This window comes from Phalacrocorax carbo, chromosome Z, assembly GCF_963921805.1.
Source record: "Phalacrocorax carbo chromosome Z, bPhaCar2.1, whole genome shotgun sequence".
Lineage (NCBI taxonomy): Eukaryota > Metazoa > Chordata > Aves > Suliformes > Phalacrocoracidae > Phalacrocorax > Phalacrocorax carbo.
The window spans coordinates 4,311,865-4,330,112 of NC_087548.1; positions in this window are offsets into that span (position 1 = coordinate 4,311,865).

Here is an 18,248-nt window from a genome sequence, read left to right on the forward strand (position 1 = left end):
GCCTGAAAGATGGTGCGCTGGAATATTATCAGTCATTCCTTGATCAAGATGTAATGCTCTCGGGATCCTTCTTTTTTTCTCTTTCTCCCCCACCATGTTGGCGAATGCTTTTATTTCTCACTCTTTGACCTTTTTCTCTGTTGTTTGCGGTGCTCGGATCTGTTCCTCTTTTAACCAAGAGTGTGCCGCCCTCCTCTATCCTCTTCCCTCCCTTCCCCCAAGCCTGAAGATACTGGTGTGAACTCGAGGAAATCACATTTCCTGATCTGCGTGGTCTCATCTTGAAAAGACTCCTGCTTTTTATTCTCCCACAACATACACATACTTAAGTTTTATTTCTACAGTACTGTAGATAAGAATAGTACTTCAAAGACAAATAAACAGGTCAGTCCCTGCTTTGTGATTGCCATAACACAGCAAAGGATGGCAAATAAGGGGTTTTATTACATCTCACCTGTATTTAGGCAAATCAAACAATTGCATTTTTTACAGCCCTGTGTAATGGCCTGATGCAAGCAAATGAGACCTCTCTCCCAGGGAGTTTAAGCAGCATATTAGCTTTATCACTTGATGACCCATAAAATGCTTGCGCACCTCTTAGTGATTACCTGACTCAGCACAGCTCTGCAGGGAAGATATTTAAACATTTTTTGTATTATTTCAAAATGTCATAGCTCTAGTTGCAAGCCTTTTAAAGGCGGTGACTTTCCCTTTCATCTTTGTATGGGGTGGTAAACTAAGGAAGATGGGAATGGAAAGACAAAAATAAGGTTTCTTCATATCTTGGAGGTGGAATTTCTCTTCCATCCTGTCTCCTCTGATGACATTTCATTGCATGAAAAACCTGGTAGGCGTAAACCTAACAGTGTTGATGGACAGGGTAAATGGAGAAATTTTCCCTCCCATGAGTTGTGGCAGAGAATCGGTGCATGTTGCACAGTGGTTAAAAGGCAGAAGAGAAAAGCAGTGAGAGTAAATTTCACACATCATCTCTGCAGGCTGCACATGGCAGGAGAGTTCCAGCTCTTGTGCTGGTCTTCTGGGCTGTGGAGCACTTCACCCACTGTGCTGGTTTTGGCTGAGAAGGGGTTAATTCTCTTCACTGTAGTGCCTGTAGCAGTTAGGAACCTTTCCAGCTACCCATGCTCTGCCACGTGGGCAGGAGGCTGGGAGGGGCAGGGCCATGGCCAGGGCAGCTGACCAACTGGCCAATGGGATGTTTGTTCCATACCATGTGATGCCATGACCAGTATATTAATGGGGGCGGTTGGTGTGTAGGGGGGAACCTGTGGCTTGGGGTGCTGGTGGTGTTGGGTTGGTGAGTGGCTGTGTCATGTATGGTTTGTTTTGGTGGTTCATTCCCCCTGCCCTGAGTTTCGCACCTCTCATTGTTTTCCTTTCCATTGCATTTTTTTTGTTGTTTTATTTTAATAATTAAACTGTTCTTATCTCAACCCACGAGCGTTACAATTCTGATTCTCTCCCCCATCCTGCTGGTGTGGGGCTGAGTTGCCGGCTAAACCACGACAGTCTTTTTGGCGCCCAACGTGGGGCTCAGAGGGTTTGAGATAATAACAGCTGCTGGTCACAGCACCATGTTGTCCTTTTTGCAGTTGGTGTTAAAGATTGGTGTTGGTTTGTTTAGTCTGCTGTGTTCTGCTGTGATTAGTAACGTTTTGCCTACAAGATTTGTTATACAAAGACTTGTTTTCAGCTTTATCTGGTATTTGGGGTTTTTTGCTGAAACCGTTACTGTACTTTGGATACCACCTTGTTGAGGCAATTAGCAATTGTACCTCCTCCTCTGAGAGATTTTATATGGAGGAAATGCAGAATAGTACCTTTGCAACTTTGTTCTATGATGTCTCTGCCTCTATTACAATAACCCTCTTGTATCTTGAACATCCTTGGGTGGTTAAGGTGCACTTATTGTTAGTTTTTGGGCATGTTGTTTTGGTTTTGACTAAGCAACTTAAGAATATCACCCAGAAATCTGCCCCGAGGCTTGATATTTACAAGTGGCAGGGCATGTGGGATAGCATGGGCAAATACCTAGGGCAGTGGGCACCCCCAGTGTTTTGGAGTTTCACCCCTGAACAAGTGCAGAATCCTGAAAAACTAGAAGAATATTTGGAGAAAGTAAGTTGTTATGCTGGGAACTCCAGAGAGACACAGATAACTGCAACATGCTGGGGCGTGGCCCATGGCTACCGAGCCATGCTCAGTAGTATTCAGTGCCCCCAAGGGGAAGAGAATGTCTCTGGATTGAGAGGCAAAGTGACAGGCATTGTAGTCACTCCAGCCCTGATGACAGGCACGGTGGCCACTCAAACCCCCAGGACAAGTACTGGAGCTGACTCAGAGAATCAACCCATGCCAATATCACTCGCCCCCATACACAAGAATAAATTTTGGAAGTGCATGTCAACTCGTTGAGAACGGGATGATGAAGAAGCAGGGCCATCACGAGGAGAGGAAGAAGAAGTCATAAATGAAATGGAAACTACCTGATCCCTATCCTTGAGTGAGTTGTGAGATATGAGAAAAGATTTTGGCTGTTGTTCAGGTGAGCACATTGTCACCTGGCTGCTCTGACGCTGGGATAATCGGGCCAGTAGCCTGGAATTAGAGGGAAAAGAAGCCGAACAACTGGGATCCCTTTCTGGGAAAGGGGGTGTTGACAAAGCAACTGGAAAAAGAACACAAGCCCTTGGCCTCTGGAGGGGACTCCTGTCCGGAGTGAAGGAAAGGTATCCCTTCAAAGAAGATGGATGGCTGGAAACATATCCTGTGCCCCATGCCAGTGCCCTGAATGCTATCCTGGGTCTCAAAAAACAAGTCCTGTGGTGACAGAGAGAATTGCATCAGACAATGGGACTCATTTCCAAACAAGCTCATAGACACCTGGGCCAAAGAGCATGGCGTTGAGTGGGTGTATCACAACCCCTGTCATGCACCAGTCGCTGGAAAAATTGAACGATAAAATGGACTGTTAAAGACTACACTGAGAGCAATGGGGGGGTGGAACATTTAAAGACTGGGATACACATTTAGCAAAAGCCACGTGGTTAGTCAACACTAGGGGATCTGCCAATCGAGCTGGTCCTGCCCAATCAGAACGCTTACGTACTGTGGAAGGAGACAGAGTCCCTGTAGTGCACGCAAAAAATATGCTGGGCAAAACAGTCTGGGTTCTTCCTGCCTCAGGCAAAGGCGAACCCATCTGTGGGATTGCTTTTGCTGGAGGACGTGGGCGCACTTGGTGGGTGATGCGGGAGGATGGAGAAATCCGATGTGTGCCTTGAGGGGATTTGATTTTGGGTGAAAGGACTGTTGTGGTTCAGCCCCAATTGGCAACTAAATGCCACACAGCTGCTTGCCCACTCCCCCCACCCCTGGTGGGATGGGGGCGAGAATGGGAAGAGCATAAGCACAAAAAAAATTTTGTGGGTTGAGATAAGAACAGTTTAATAATTAAAATAATGTTTTTTATGATAACAATAATAATAATGTAATGAAAAGGAAAAAAGACCAAAACCACAAATGATACAACTGCTCACCACCTACCAACCAACACTGCCAGTACCCGAGCTGCCATTGTTGCCTCCCTTCCCTGGCCAGCTTCTCCCAGTTAACATACTGGGCATGATGTAATATAATATGGAATATCCCTTTGGCTGGTTTGAATCTGCTCTCTTAGCTGTGCCTCCTCCCCTCCTGGCTTCTTGTGCACCTGACAGAACATGTGAAGCTAGAAAAGTCCTTGACTAGTATAAGCACTACCCAGCAACAGCTAAAACATCTGTTTTCAACATTATTTTCATACTAAGTCCAAAGCACAGCACTATGCCAGCTGTAGTGAAGAAAATTAACTCTATCCCAGCTAAAACCATGACAACATCCATTGAACTGAATGGCATAATTCAAGCTGCTATATAATATTGTATGTCATCTCTTCTGTGGTTGCTATATGCCATATCAATGATATCATAGTACCAATCTCCCTGTCCATGTGTCGTGGTTTAGCGGCAGCTCAGCCCCACACAGTCGCTCGCTCACTCCCCCACCAGTAGATGGGGGAGAGAATCAGAAGGGTAACGCTCGTGGGTTGGGATAAGAACAGTTTAATAATTAAAATTAAAAGAAACAACAGTAGAAATGCAATGTAAAGGAGAACAACGAGAGGCGCAAAGCCCCGGGGAAGGGAGGGTTTCGGGGAACGAACCGCCGAAACAAACTGCACGCGACGCAGCCACTCGCTGCCCACCGACCCGCCACCGCGCCGCCTCCGCGCTGCCACTGCCCCCCCTCAATATATTGGTCATGGTGTCACATGGTATGGAATGAACCTGCCATTGGCCAGGCAGGGTCAGCCGTCCCCACCATGGCCCTGCCCCTCCCAGCCCGCCCCCACCACGCGGCAGAGCGCGGGAAGCTGGAAAGGTAGCCGACCCCCACAGTGAGGAGAATTAACCTCTTCTCAGCCAAAACCAGCACACCATGGAAGATGAACTTTGATGAAAGAAGCAAAGTGCAGCAGTGATGGAATGATGACTGACTTAGTATTCAACAACCCAACACCACACACCATCTCTCCTGCACTGAAAGACTGATACGACAAATGAAGCCCAGAGTCATGGACTGGGTGAAATCAATGGATGTTTTTATGGACATTTTTCAGGGAAGGTCCATGAACTAAGGGAATGATGTCTGTGTATTATGTCAAAGGATGGGAAGGGGAGGGGTGGTGGTTGGTGAGGTTGTATTGGATGGTATGGGACCTGGGCATAGTGTAAATGATATGGAATAAGGGGTGGAGAATGTGATGGTTTTGGCTGAGAAAGATTTAATTCTCTTCACTGTAGTGCCTGTACTAGTTAAGGACCTTTTCAGCTTCCCATGATCTGCCATGTGGGCAAGAGGCTGGGAGGGGCAGGGGCACAGCTGACCCCAGCTGGCCAATGGGATGTTCATTCCATACCACGTGACGCCATGACCAGTATATTAACTGGGGCATTTAGTGTGCACAGGGGAGTGGTTGGGGCTTGTGGACTGGTGCTGTTGGGTTGGTGGGCAGGGAGCGGCTGTGTCATGTGTGGTTTGTTTGGGTTGTTCATTCCCCTTCCCCCCGCCCCGGGTTTCGTACCTCATTGTTTTCCTTTTCACTGCGTTATTGTTGCTGTTGTTGTTGTTTTGTTTTAATTAATAAACTGTTCTTAGCTCAACCCTCAAGCTTTCTCACTTTTACTCTTCTGATTCGCTCTCCCATCCCGCCGGTAGGGGAGTGAGCGAGCGGCTGTGTGGTGTCAAGTTGCTGGCTAAACCACAACAAAATGTAGGGAAAAGTGATGCAGAAGGAAATGTGCTTCAGAGCAACTTTTGAGAGAGCAATAAATGGGGAGGAATGAGATCCAAAAACAGGGTCTTGGGACAAGAATTTCTAATGACAATGTTTTTGAGCATCTCAGTTTTGGGGAACCACTTTGTGAATAAAGCAGGTTGGAGAAAAAAATATTTTTTTATTTTGTTAAAAACTTCAAGGCTCAAAATTCACATTTTACCAAATTTGGATGAAAAGCCAATATTATGGTACCTTTTTGAGATTAATTTTTGGGAAAAAGTCATTCTGACAACTATTTAACTGAAAAAACCCTTAATTTAAATTAGGGGTTTTTTTCCTACTGAAGTGATGACATTGAAAAAGGATGTCTCAAGATGAAATGAAAATGTTTTGAAAATAATGTAAATGAGACTCTTCAATATTCTAAAAAGTTTTTCTATTTCTTTATAAAAAATATCTTGTTTCAGTTGGTGTAGACATGAGAAACTGTTCAGTATTGCCAGAAGCGCATTGCTCCTTGGAAATGTCGTCTTCTAGACCACTCTGCTTTTTCGCTGGGCACCATAAGGCCCCGCTGTCCCCCCTCTGTAACTCAAGTAGCCATAGTTTCACTGGTCATTTTTTAAACCAAAATCTTTGCTTTAGGGACTGTTTGCGTAGAAAGGAGATGAAACTGTGAGCCTGGATACTTGGTGGTGTCCAGAAGAAGCAGTTATTTGGGAGTGGAAAAAGCACTAACTTTCACATGTTACGATTTTTTTCCAGTTTCACCATAGATGTTGCCCATTCCCATTCCCCAACTTTATCCGGTATGTTTCCAAATGCTTTATTCTGCTGTTGTTCACTTTTGTACATGTACTTAAATAGGGTTGAATACTCTAGCAATGAAGTACGTGGTGAAATGATTAGAGTATCCAGATCTTCCCTTTTAGATCTGCTCAAAGAGCAAAGGTTGGAGCTGCCAACATGGTGAGTGTCACTTTGCTCCAATGGAAAAGGTCCTCCATTTTAAGCTCTACGTGGTTATTTTTTTGTCTGTAGTCACCTGGAACTAATCTATGCAAACCCGCTCGGTGTGGCTGAGAGGTAATTCTTGCAAGGCGACAGGTATTACAGTTTCACTGGGAAATTTTTTTTTCCCCCCACTTGTACTTGCAGAGTGGATCTCAACAGGGAGATAACAGGGAGTTATCTCAACACTGAGTCACATGGAGAGGACAAGGGGGAATGGACACAAGTTGCTCTTGGGGAGATTCCGATTGGACACCAGAGGGGAATTTTTCACAGTGAGGACAGTCAACCATTGGAATAATCTCCCCAGGGAAGTGGTTGACTCGGCCATGTTGGACACCTTCAAGAGTCGTCTGGACAGGGTGCTGGGCCATCTTGTTTAGACTCTGCTCTTCCTAGAAAGGTTGGAATAGATGATCCCTGAGGTCCCGTCCAACCTGTGATTCTGTGATTCTGTGATTTCCTCTGGCATGGGCTTCTTAAAGATAAACCCCACTGATTCTGTGGCCCAGGAGTCCCCCAGTTTGTCCCAGTCATCACACTTATGTGGGCAATGACTAGACTACAATCTGCAGGGCCTGGAGTTGAATTCAGGTGAAAACCCAGGTGTTCACTCACATCTGAGATGCCTCAATGCACCCCACAGGTGCTGTGCAAGACATGTCTCCTGGAGGTCATGTCTTCAATGTGCCATCCCCTTAGAGATGTTTTGACTAGGTCTTATGGCATCTGGCACTGGAAACCTGTGTTTGGGAACCTCATTCCCATCCTCTTTGCAGTTTGGTCCAACAATGGAGGTTGTCCAACTTCTCTTGATTGGAGGATGTGCTGAGATCCATTGCAACTCCATCCAGCTGACCTCCATCATTGTGGGGTGGATGAGATGTTTGAGCATCAAGGCTACCTAAAGCTCCTGCACCACATTGTCAATGGGCCCAAATGTCACCAAACTTGAAGCTGAGTCCAAAATCACAGCACCTTTGGGCTGCAAAGGAGGTTAATAGTGGGGGTTCTCCTGTTGGCCTCAGCACAGCATCTCCCTCTACCCATGCTTTGAGAAGCACCAAATGCCAGGTATGAAGCATAATCTTCCAATCTTTGTGGAAAATTTTGAGGGGATGGAGTGATTCTTAAATAATTCTGAAACTGTGCAGACCTCCCTATTTTAGTGATTCTATTTCATCAGTCACACTGAAACTTCATCTGTCTCTGGGAATTCAATAAGTAGATATCACAAAGGGTTTGTATGGCACAGTGATAGATCATCTATTCTGAAGTATGCACACTGAGCATATTAGTAGTAAGATTTACTCCCTAGAACAGCCCCCAGAAATAGATCTCAGGCCTTAGTTAAAGACCATCTCTTGATTCATTATCTTGTCACTGGTCCCAGCATTGGTTTGATGTATAGATGGCTGTATAGGAAGCAGAGCTTAATAACTGGACAAGAACACTCTGGGGTTCTGTCACTGACTAGATGGAGTTGCCTTGGGCAAGCCACTTGCTCCTAGATCACCAAAAATACATTGGCACTTCAAATTTGGTGACGTGGATGGGAGACGGTGGATTTTTTGAGGATGTGGACTCTTTGCCTGTGTCACATTAGAGTCAGTGTGTACTTCCCGTTCAGCTTCTGAGGTTCAGTCCACTTGGAGATGGAGGAGGTGGAAAGGCTGCAGGGTCTCACACAGGAGCTGTAAGAAAAGGTATCACTCAGTGGTATCTAGACTGACATTGGGATGCTGCTGTCTATTGGAGCAATGTGCCTTGGGGCAGCTGTGGGGAACAGATTTGTAGGGAAAGGAAGGTTGGCAAATATGTGCTGGGGGGTCCCTTTTTACTTGGAGATTGCCTGCAGGTTAGGAGGAGGGGATATGTTAGCTACTACTTCAATTTTTAATGACTGTGTCATGGTTTCAGCTGGGATAGAGTTAATTTTCTTCACTCTAGCTGGTATAGTGCTGTGCTTTGAAATTAGCATGGGGGAAAAAACCTGTTGAGATAACACACAGATGTTTTGGCTGTTGCTGGGCAGCGCTTATACTAGTCAAGGACATGTCTAGCCTCCCATGCTCTGCTGGGTGCACAAGAAGCTGGGAGGGGAGGGGGCACAGCTAAGGGAGCGGATTCAAACTGACCAAAGGGATATTCCATATCATGTAACGTCATGCCCAGTATGCTACCTGGGAGGGGCTGGCCGGGGGAGGGAGGGTGCAATCGCGGCTCGGGGACGGGCAGCGTCGGTCGGCGGGTGGTGAGCGGTTGTATCGTTCGTGTTTCTGCGTTTTTTTTCCCCTGTTTTCCCTTTCCTTCCTTTTCCCTTTTATTATATTAACATTACTGTCATTATTATCATAATCATTTATCATCATTATTCTATTGTAGTTATTAAACTGTGCTTATCTCAACCCACAAGTTCTTTTGCTCGTCCGATTCTCTTCCCCATCCCACAGGGGTGGGGGGGTGTGAGCGAGCGGCTGCGTGGTGTTCAGTTGCCAGCTGAGGCTGAACCACGACAGTCTATTTTTGGCGCTCAACGTGGGGCGACGAAGGGTTTGAGATAATAACAGTTGCTGGTCACAGCATTGATCAATCTGCTCGCAGTATTAGTTTGTCCAGTCTTTACCATGCTGATTGTAAAGTACATGTTAAAACTTGCTGTTGGTTTTGGCAGTTGGCTGTGCTCTGCAGTGATTAGAGATATTTTGCCTAGGAGACTTGTTATTAAAACACTGGCCTTGACTGTTATCAGTTATTTAGGTTTTGCATGGAAGCCGTTACTGTACTACAGCTACCACCTCATGGAGGCAATTAGCAATTATACCTCCTCCTCTGAGGAGTTTTTTATGGAGGAAATACAGAATGGTACCGTAGCTACTATCTTATGTAATGTCTCCTCCCTCATTACAACAACTTTTCAGTATCTTGAACATCCTTGTGTAGTTAAGATACATCTGTTGATATTGCTTTGGCAGGTGGTATCAGATCTGTCTAAGGTTAGTAAGCAAGTTAAGAATATAATCCAGAGATCTGTCCCAAGGCTCGATAGCTATGCGTGGCAGGGTATGTGGGAAAGTATGGGCAAATGCCTAAGACGGTGGGCACCCCCTGTGGTGTGGGACTTCACCCCTGAACAAGTGCAGAATCCTGAAAAATTAGTAGAACATTTGGAGGAAGTATGTTGTCACCCTGGCAATTCCAGAGAGATACAGATCACTGCCTTGTGCTGGGGTCTGGCTTATGCCTATCGAGCCCTTTTTAACACCATTCAGTACCCCCAAGGGAAAGAGAAGGGAGCTACTCCAACCCCTGTGACAAGCACTGCGGCCACTCAAACCCCCATGACAGACACTGCAGCTACTCCAACCCCAGTGACAAGCACTGCGGCCACCCAACGCCCACGACAGACACTGCAGCTACTCCAACCCCGGTGACAAGCACTGCGGCCACCCAACCCGCCGCGACAGATACTGCAGCTACTCCAACCCCGGTGACAAGCACTGCGGCCACCCAACCCGCCGCGACAGAGACTGCAGCTACTCCAACCCCGGTGACAAGCACTGCGGCCACCCAACCCGCCGCGACAGAGACTGCAGCTACTCCAACCCCGGTGACAAGCACTGCGGCCACCCAACCTGCCGCGACAGAGACCGTAGCTACTCCAACCCCGGTGACAAGCACTGCGGCCACCCAACCCGTTGCGACAGACACTGCAGCTGCTCCAACCCCGGTGATGAGCACGGCGGCCACTCAAACCCCCACGACAGGCACTGCAGCTACTCAAACCCCAGTGCCAAGCGTTGCAGCTGAACCAGAGGACCAACCTGTGCCAGTATCAGTCGCCCCTATACGCAAGAAGAAATCATGGAAGAGAAAGTCAACTCGTTTAGAAAGAGATTACGATGAACCAGGGCCATCACGAGAAGAGGAGGAGGAGGAGGAGGAACCATGTGTACAAGAAACGGAAACTACCCGATCCCTATCCTTGAGTGAGTTGCGGGATATACGGAAAGATTTCGGGCGTCATTCAGGTGAGCACGTTATCACCTGGCTGCTCCGATGCTGGGATAATGGGGCCAGTAGTTTGGAATTAGAGGGGAAGGAAGCCAAACAACTGGGATCCCTCTCTAGGGAAGGGGGCATTGATAAAGCAATTGGAAAAGGAACACAAGCCCTCAGCCTCTGGAGGCGGCTCCTGTCCGCGGTGAGAGAGAGGTATCCCTTCAAAGACGATATTGTATTTCGCCTAGGAAAATGGACGACCATGGAGAAAGGCATTCAGCATCTAAGGGAATTAGCCGTGCTTGAGGTGGTTTATGGTGACCTGGACGATCAACGGTCCTCCAAAGACCCAGATGAAGCTGAGTGCACAAGACCCATGTGGCGGAAGTTTGTACGGAGCGCACCATCCTCGTATGCAAACTCATTGGCAGTGATGTCCTGGAAAGATGATGAGACACCAACGGTGGCTGAGTTGATTGATAGACTCCGGGAATATGAAGCGAATCTCTCTTCCTCGCTCGTCTCTGCTGTTGAGAAACTGTCCCGAGAGTTCCAGCAACTCAAAGAAGATATGTCCTACTCCCCACCAGTACGGACCAGTATCTCAGCCATTAGGAGTAATCGTCCCTTGGCTCAAGAGAAGGGATACGCACGACGGGGCACCCTATGGTTTTACCTGCGTGATCACGGAGAGGACATGAAGAAGTGGGATGGAAAATCTACCTCAGCCTTAGAGGCACGGGTACGTGAGCTGCGAGGGAGAACAATTACTCAGGGAAGTTTCTCCAGGAGAGCTGCTGCCCCAGTTTCCCGTAAGCAATTCTCCAGACAGAGGAGCAGAAGTGCTGATGGCCTGACTGACCTTAACAGAGACACCCGTGATTCATATCTACCGGAAGTGAGTGATGAATACTATGATCAGGACTAGGGGGGCCCTGCCTCCAGCCAGGTGGAGGAAAGGGATAACCGGGTTTACTGGACTGTGTGGATCCGATGGCCTGGCACGTCTGACCCACAGGAATATAGAGCTTTAGTGGACACCGGCGCACAGTGCACCTTAATGCCATCAAACTATATAGGGGCAGAACCCATCAGCATTGCTGGAGTGACAGGGGGATCGCAAGAGCTAACTGTATTGGAGGCCGAAGTGAGCCTCACTGGCAATGAGTGGCAAAAGCACCCTGTTGTGACTGGCCCAGAGGCTCCATGCATCCTTGGCATAGACTATCTCAGGAGAGTGTATTTCAAGGACCCAAAAGGTTACAAGTGGGCTTTTGGTGTAGCCGCCTTGGAGACAGAGGAAATTAAACAGCTGTCTACCTTGCCCGGTCTCTCGACGGACCCTTCTGTTGTGGGGTTGCTGAAGGTCAAAGAACAACAGGTGCCGATCGCCACCACAACAGTGCACCGGCGGCAATATCGCACCAACCGAGACTCTCTGATCCCCATCCACGGGCTCATTCGTCGACTGGAGAGCCAAGGAGTCATCAGTAAGACCCACTCACCCTTTAACAGTCCCATATGGCCAGTCCAGAAGTCTAATGGAGAGTGGAGGCTAACAGTAGACTACCGTGGCCTGAACGAAGTCACTCCACCATTGAGTGCTGCTGTGCCAGACATGCTAGAACTTCAATATGAACTGGAGTCCAAGGCAGCCAAGTGGTATGCCACAATTGATATCGCTAATGCATTCTTCTCAATCCCTCTGGCAGCAGAGTGCAGGCCACAGTTTGCTTTCACACAGAGGGGCGTCCAGTACACCTGGAATCGACTGCCCCAGGGGTGGAAACACAGTCCCACCATTTGCCATGGGCTGATCCATAATGCTTTGGAACAAGGTGGAGCTCCCGAACACCTACAATACATTGATGACATCATTGTGTGGGGCAATACAGCAGAAGAAGTTTTTGAGAAAGGAAAGGAAATAGTTCAAATCCTCCTGAAAGCTGGTTTCGCCATAAAACAAAGTAAAGTTAAGGGACCTGCACGAGAAATCCAGTTCTTGGGAATAAAATGGCAAGATGGTCATCGTCAGATCCCCATGGATGTGATCAACAAAATAACAGCCATGTCTCCACCAACCAGCAAAAAGGAAACACAAGCTTTCTTGGGCGTTGTGGGTTTTTGGAGAATGCATATTCCACACTACAGTCTGATTGTAAGCCCTCTCTATCAAGTGACCCGGAAAAAGAATGATTTCAAATGGGGCCCTGAGCAACAACAAGCCTTTGAACAAATTAAACAGGAAACAGTTCATGCAGTAGCTCTTGGGCCAGTCGGGGTGATAAGATATAAAAAATGTGCTCTACACCGCAGCCGGGGAGAATGACCCCACCTGGAGCCTCTGGCAGAAAGCACCAGGGGAGACCCGGGGTCGACCCCTAGGGTTTTGGAGTCGGGGATACAGAGGGTCCGAAGCCTGCTATACTCCAACTGAAAAAGAGATATTGGCAGCATATGAAGGGGTCCGAGCTGCTTCAGAAGTGGTTGGTACTGAGGCACAGCTGCTCCTGGCACCCCGACTGCCAGTGCTGGGCTGGATGTTCAGAGGGAACGTCCCCTCCACACACCATGCAACTGATGCTATGTGGAGTAAATGGGTTGCACTGATCACCCAGCGGGCTCGAGTAGGAAACACCAGTTGCCCAGGAATCTTGGAAGTGATTATGGACTGGCCAGAAGGCAAAGACTTTGGAATATCACCAGAGGAGGAGGTGACACGTGATGAAGAAGCCCCACTGTATAACAAACTGCCAGAAAATGAGAAGCAATATGCCCTGTTCACTGATGGGTCCTGTCGCCTTGTGGGAAAGCACCAGAGATGGAAGGCTGCTGTATGGAGTCCTACACGACAAGTAGCAGAAACTGCTGAAGGAGAAGGTGAATCGAGCCAGTTTGCAGAAGTAAAGGCCATCCAGCTGGCCTTAGACATCGCTGAACGGGAAAAGTGGCCAGTGCTCTATCTCTATACTGACTCCTGGATGGTGGCAAATGCCCTGTGGGGCTGGCTACAGCAGTGGAAGCAAAGCAACTGGCAGCGCAGAGGCAAACCCATCTGGGCTGCCGCACTGTGGCAAGATATTGCTGCCCGGGTAGAGAACCTGGTTGTAAAGGTATGTCATGTGGATGCTCATGTCCCCAAGAGTCGGGCCACTGAAGAGCATCGAAACAACCAGCAGGTAGATCAGGCTGCCAAGATTGAAGTGGCTGAGGTGGATCTGGACTGGCAACAGAAGGGTGAACTATTTCTAGCTCGATGGGCCCATGACACCTCAGGCCATCAAGGGAGAGATGCAACATACAGGTGGGCTCGTGATCGAGGGGTGGACTTGACCATGGACGTTATTGCGCAGGTTATCCACGAATGTGAAACATGTGCCGCAATCAAGCAAGCGAAGCGGGTAAAGCCTCTGTGGTATGGGGGACGATGGCTGAAATATAAATACGGGGAGGCCTGGCAAATTGACTATATCACACTCCCACAGACCCGCCAAGGCAAGCGCCATGTTCTCACCATGGTAGAAGCAACCACCGGCTGGCTGGAAACATATCCTGTCCCCCACGCCACTGCCCGGAACACTATCCTGGGTCTCGAAAAACAAGTGCTGTGGCGACATGGCACCCCAGAGAGAATTGAGTCAGACAATGGGACTCATTTCCGAAATAACCTCATAGACACCTGGGCCAAAGAGCATGGCATTGAGTGGGTGTATCACATCCCCTATCACGCACCAGCCTCTGGGAAAATCGAAAGATACAATGGACTATTAAAGATGACACTGAGAGCAATGGGGGGTGGAACATTTAAACACTGGGATACACATTTAGCAAAAGCCACGTGGTTAGTCAACACGAGGGGATCTGCCAGGCGAGCTGGCCCTGCCCAAGCAGAATCCTTACGTACTGTGGAAGGGGATAGAGTCCCTGTAGTGCACATAAAAAATATGCTGGGCAAGACAGTCTGGGTTATTCCTGCTTCCAGCAGAGGCAAACCCACTCGTGGGATTGCGTTTGCTCGAGGACCTGGGTGCACTTGGTGGGTGATGCGGGAGGATGGAGGAGTCCGGTGTGTACCTCAGGGGGATTTAATTTTGGGTGAAAACAGCCAATGAACTGAATAATATGCTGTTAGTTGCTATATGATGTTGTATGTCATCACTACTATGGTTGCATCAATGGAATGTTATCATGGTGGGAATCTCCCAATTAATAATAATAGCAAATGAACTTTCAATGGAACCGAGCAAAGTGCAGCAGTGAGAGAACACGAACTACCAGTGCAGCGGTGATGGAACAAGGACTGACATGCAACAATCTGACCCCACGCACACCGCCTCTCTGAAGGACCCTTACAAGAGATGAAATCCAAAGTCATGGACTAAATGAACTCAATGGACATTTCACAGGCATTCTACAGGGGTGTTCCATAAACTAGTGGAATGATAAATGAAAATCTGTATATATATATATATATATATTGTTAAAGGATGAGAAGATGGATAGGGATTATTGAATTTGTACTGAATAGTATGGGACCTGAGCATGATGTCAATGATATGGAATAAGGGGTGGATACTGTCATGGTTTCAGCTGGGATAGAGTTAATTTTCTTCACTCTAGCTGGTATAGTGCTGTGCTTTGAAATTAGCATGGGGGAAAAAACCTGTTGAGATAACACACAGATGTTTTGGCTGTTGCTGGGCAGCGCTGATACTAGTCAAGGACATGTCTAGCCTCCCATGCTCTGCTGGGTGCACAAGAAGCTGGGAGGGGAGGGGGCACAGCTAAGGGAGCGGATTCAAACTGACCAAAGGGGTATTCCATATCATGTAACGTCATGCCCAGTATGCTACCTGGGAGGGGCTGGCCGGGGGAGGGAGGGTGCAATCGCGGCTCGGGGACGGGCAGCATCGGTCGGCGGGTGGTGAGCGGTTGTATCGTTCGTGTTTCTGCGTTTTTTTTCCCTGTTTTCCCTTTCCTTCCTTTTCCCTTTTATTATATTAACATTACTGTCATTATTATCATAATCATTTATCATCATCATTCTATTGTAGTTATTAAACTGTGCTTATCTCAACCCACAAGTTCTTTTGCTCGTCCGATTCTCTTCCCCATCCCACAGGGGTCGGGGGGGGGTGAGTGGGCAGCTGCGTGGTGTTCAGTTGCCAGCTGAGGCTGAACCACGACAGACTGTTTTCTCAAAATCCTCTCTAAGGCACAAGGCAGTTATCTTTGCAGTCCCAACTTGACTTTGTAGGCAGTTGGACTAGATCATCATTGTGAGTCCCTTCCAACTGAACTATTCTATTATTTCTATATTTGACCCTATCTATCATTTTCATCTCTGTTATATTCACGGTAAACAAACAACCCATCCTAATTTTTCCTCCTCTGGAAAAATTTCAGAGGGCTGAAGACTGCTATCTGTAAGTCACCAACTGGAAAATACTCAGGTCAGTAAGGGGTAAACAGAGGTAAGTGGTATTGACCCATTTATAATTTGCTCACAATAACGCACATTCTCTTTTCATAAGCACCAAAGAATAAAGCTTCCTTGCCTTTTTCCATTTATTGCTGCTCCACTAAAAGTGCCTATCACCTTAGAAATTACATCATTTTTCAGCTTGCTTTTGGATGTCAAACCAAACAAAAAGCCAGACTTCTAAGATAAATGTGTCTTTTTAAGCAATTTTTTTTGTTAATCTTTATAATACAACTTCATCCAAATGCTTCCTAAATCAGGACCTGAGCTGGTTTTGGCTGAGAAGGGGTTAATTCTCCTCACTGTGGGGGTCGGCTACCTTTCCAGCTTCCTGCGCTCTGCTGCGTGGCGGGGGGGCTGGGAGGGGCAGGGCCATGGTGGGGGCGGCTGACCCCGACTGGCCATTGGCATGTTCATTCCATACCATGTGACACCATGACCAGTATATGAAGGGGGGGTAGTTTCCGGCTCGGGAGCGGTGTGGCGTTGGGCCAGCGGACCGGGCGGCGGGCGGTTGCGGTGCGTGCGGTTTGTTTCGGCGGTTCGTTCCCCCTCTCCCCTCCCCTCCCTTCCCCCGGGGCTTTGCGCCTCTCGTTGTTCTCCTTTGCATTGCATTTCTATTGTTGTTTCTTTTAGTTTTAGTTATTGATCTGTTCTTGTCCCAGCCCACGAGCGTTGCCCTTCTGACTCTCTTCCCCATCTGCCGGTGGGGGAGTGAGCGGGTGACTGTGGGGCTGAGCTGCCGGCTAAACCACGACAGGACCCTGCTTTGGCTTTGACAATTCTTTGGTGATTTCTGAGACTTATATCGAATAATGCAGCTGGCTGGTGGGGGGGGTCTGCTGTGGGTGTTAGTTTGTGGAAACAAATTCCTAACTATTCTGGTCTATAAATCCTGAACCTAATGCCATGAAACTTGCATCAGTGAGTTTAGCCCCAGCGTATTGGCATTTTAAGTTTTGACAATCCCATTTAACTATCTATACTGATTGTGTATACCAAAACCTACAAAGGAACCTTTTCATGGGCAATTTGAATTACACTGGAATAGAAGGAAAGCCCCCAGTCATTTCAATGCACTTTGATATTTAATTTGCAATCCCGGGATAGTGTAACTTCAGTTAAAGTCAAGTCATCCCACATACCTGTCTACTGACTTGAGTTCACAGAATCACAGAATGGTAGGGGTTGGAAGAGACCTCTGGAGACCATCTTGTCCGATCCCCCTGCTTGAGCAGGGACACCCAGAGCAGGGGTCCCAGGAATGCGTCCAGGCAAGTTTTGAATGTCTCCAGGGAAGGAGACTCCACAACCTCTCTGGGCAGCCTGTGCCACTGCTCTGTCACCCCCACAGGAAAGAAGTTTTTTCTCATATTGAGGTAGAACTTCCTGTGTTCCAGCTTGCGCCCATTGCCCCTTGTCCTGTCATTGGGCACTATTCAAAAGAGCATAGTCCCATCATCCTGACACCCTCCCTTTAGATATTTATAGGTATTGATGAGATCCCCCTCAGTCTCCTCCAGGCTGAACAAGCCTAAGTCCCTCAGCCTTTTGTCATAAGGGAGGTGCTCCAGTCCCCTGATCATCTTGGTAGCTCTCTGCTGGACTCACTTGAGCAGTTCCCCATCCTTCTTAAACTGGGGGGGCCCAAAACTGGACACAGTACTCCAAATGTGGTCTCACTAGGGCAGAGTAGAGGGGGAGGTTAACCTCTCTCGATCTGCTGGCCACACTCCTTTTAATGCACCCCAGGATATTGTTGACCTTCTTGGCCATAAGGGCACATTGCTGGCTCAGTTTCCTGCATGAACATGACAATGTTCAACAATGAGCAAGGAGAGCACACAGTAAAACAAGCCTAAGGTATTGAGTCTCCTTAAGGCATCCTTTCCTTTTGTTTAATTTTTATTGGTTTTTTTTTTCCCTGTAGTGGCTTTACCCACCTGTAATTGCAATAGAAAGAAGGAGCCAGGAGATATTTTGCACGTGAGCCAGTGGTTGTGTTATTATGGTGTATTATGCTACTTTCCATTAGACCAAAAACTTTTCATCTCTAACCCTAGGAGGTGACCTACAGTAAATACAGTGTTGTATTTAGCTTTTGTAAATAGCTTAGCTCTCATGACTGTTTTATAGTGGGGTAAATATTATGTTCTCTTCACTTATTTACATCCGCACAGCATCGCAGAAGACTTGGTGGTATTAAATATTAATTGTAATCTTCAGTGAATCTATGCTTTTGTCAAGAGTGTACTGGGCCACACATCTTTTTTGGCCTTACATACACATTGAGAAACCACATGATCTTCCGAAGAAAGACCTGGAGGTGCATTATCAGTGGTTTTAACCAAACTGCCCCTCAGCTTGATGGCTGCGGCTTCCTTTGCTTTTACTCAGCTGGGAGGAGGGAGA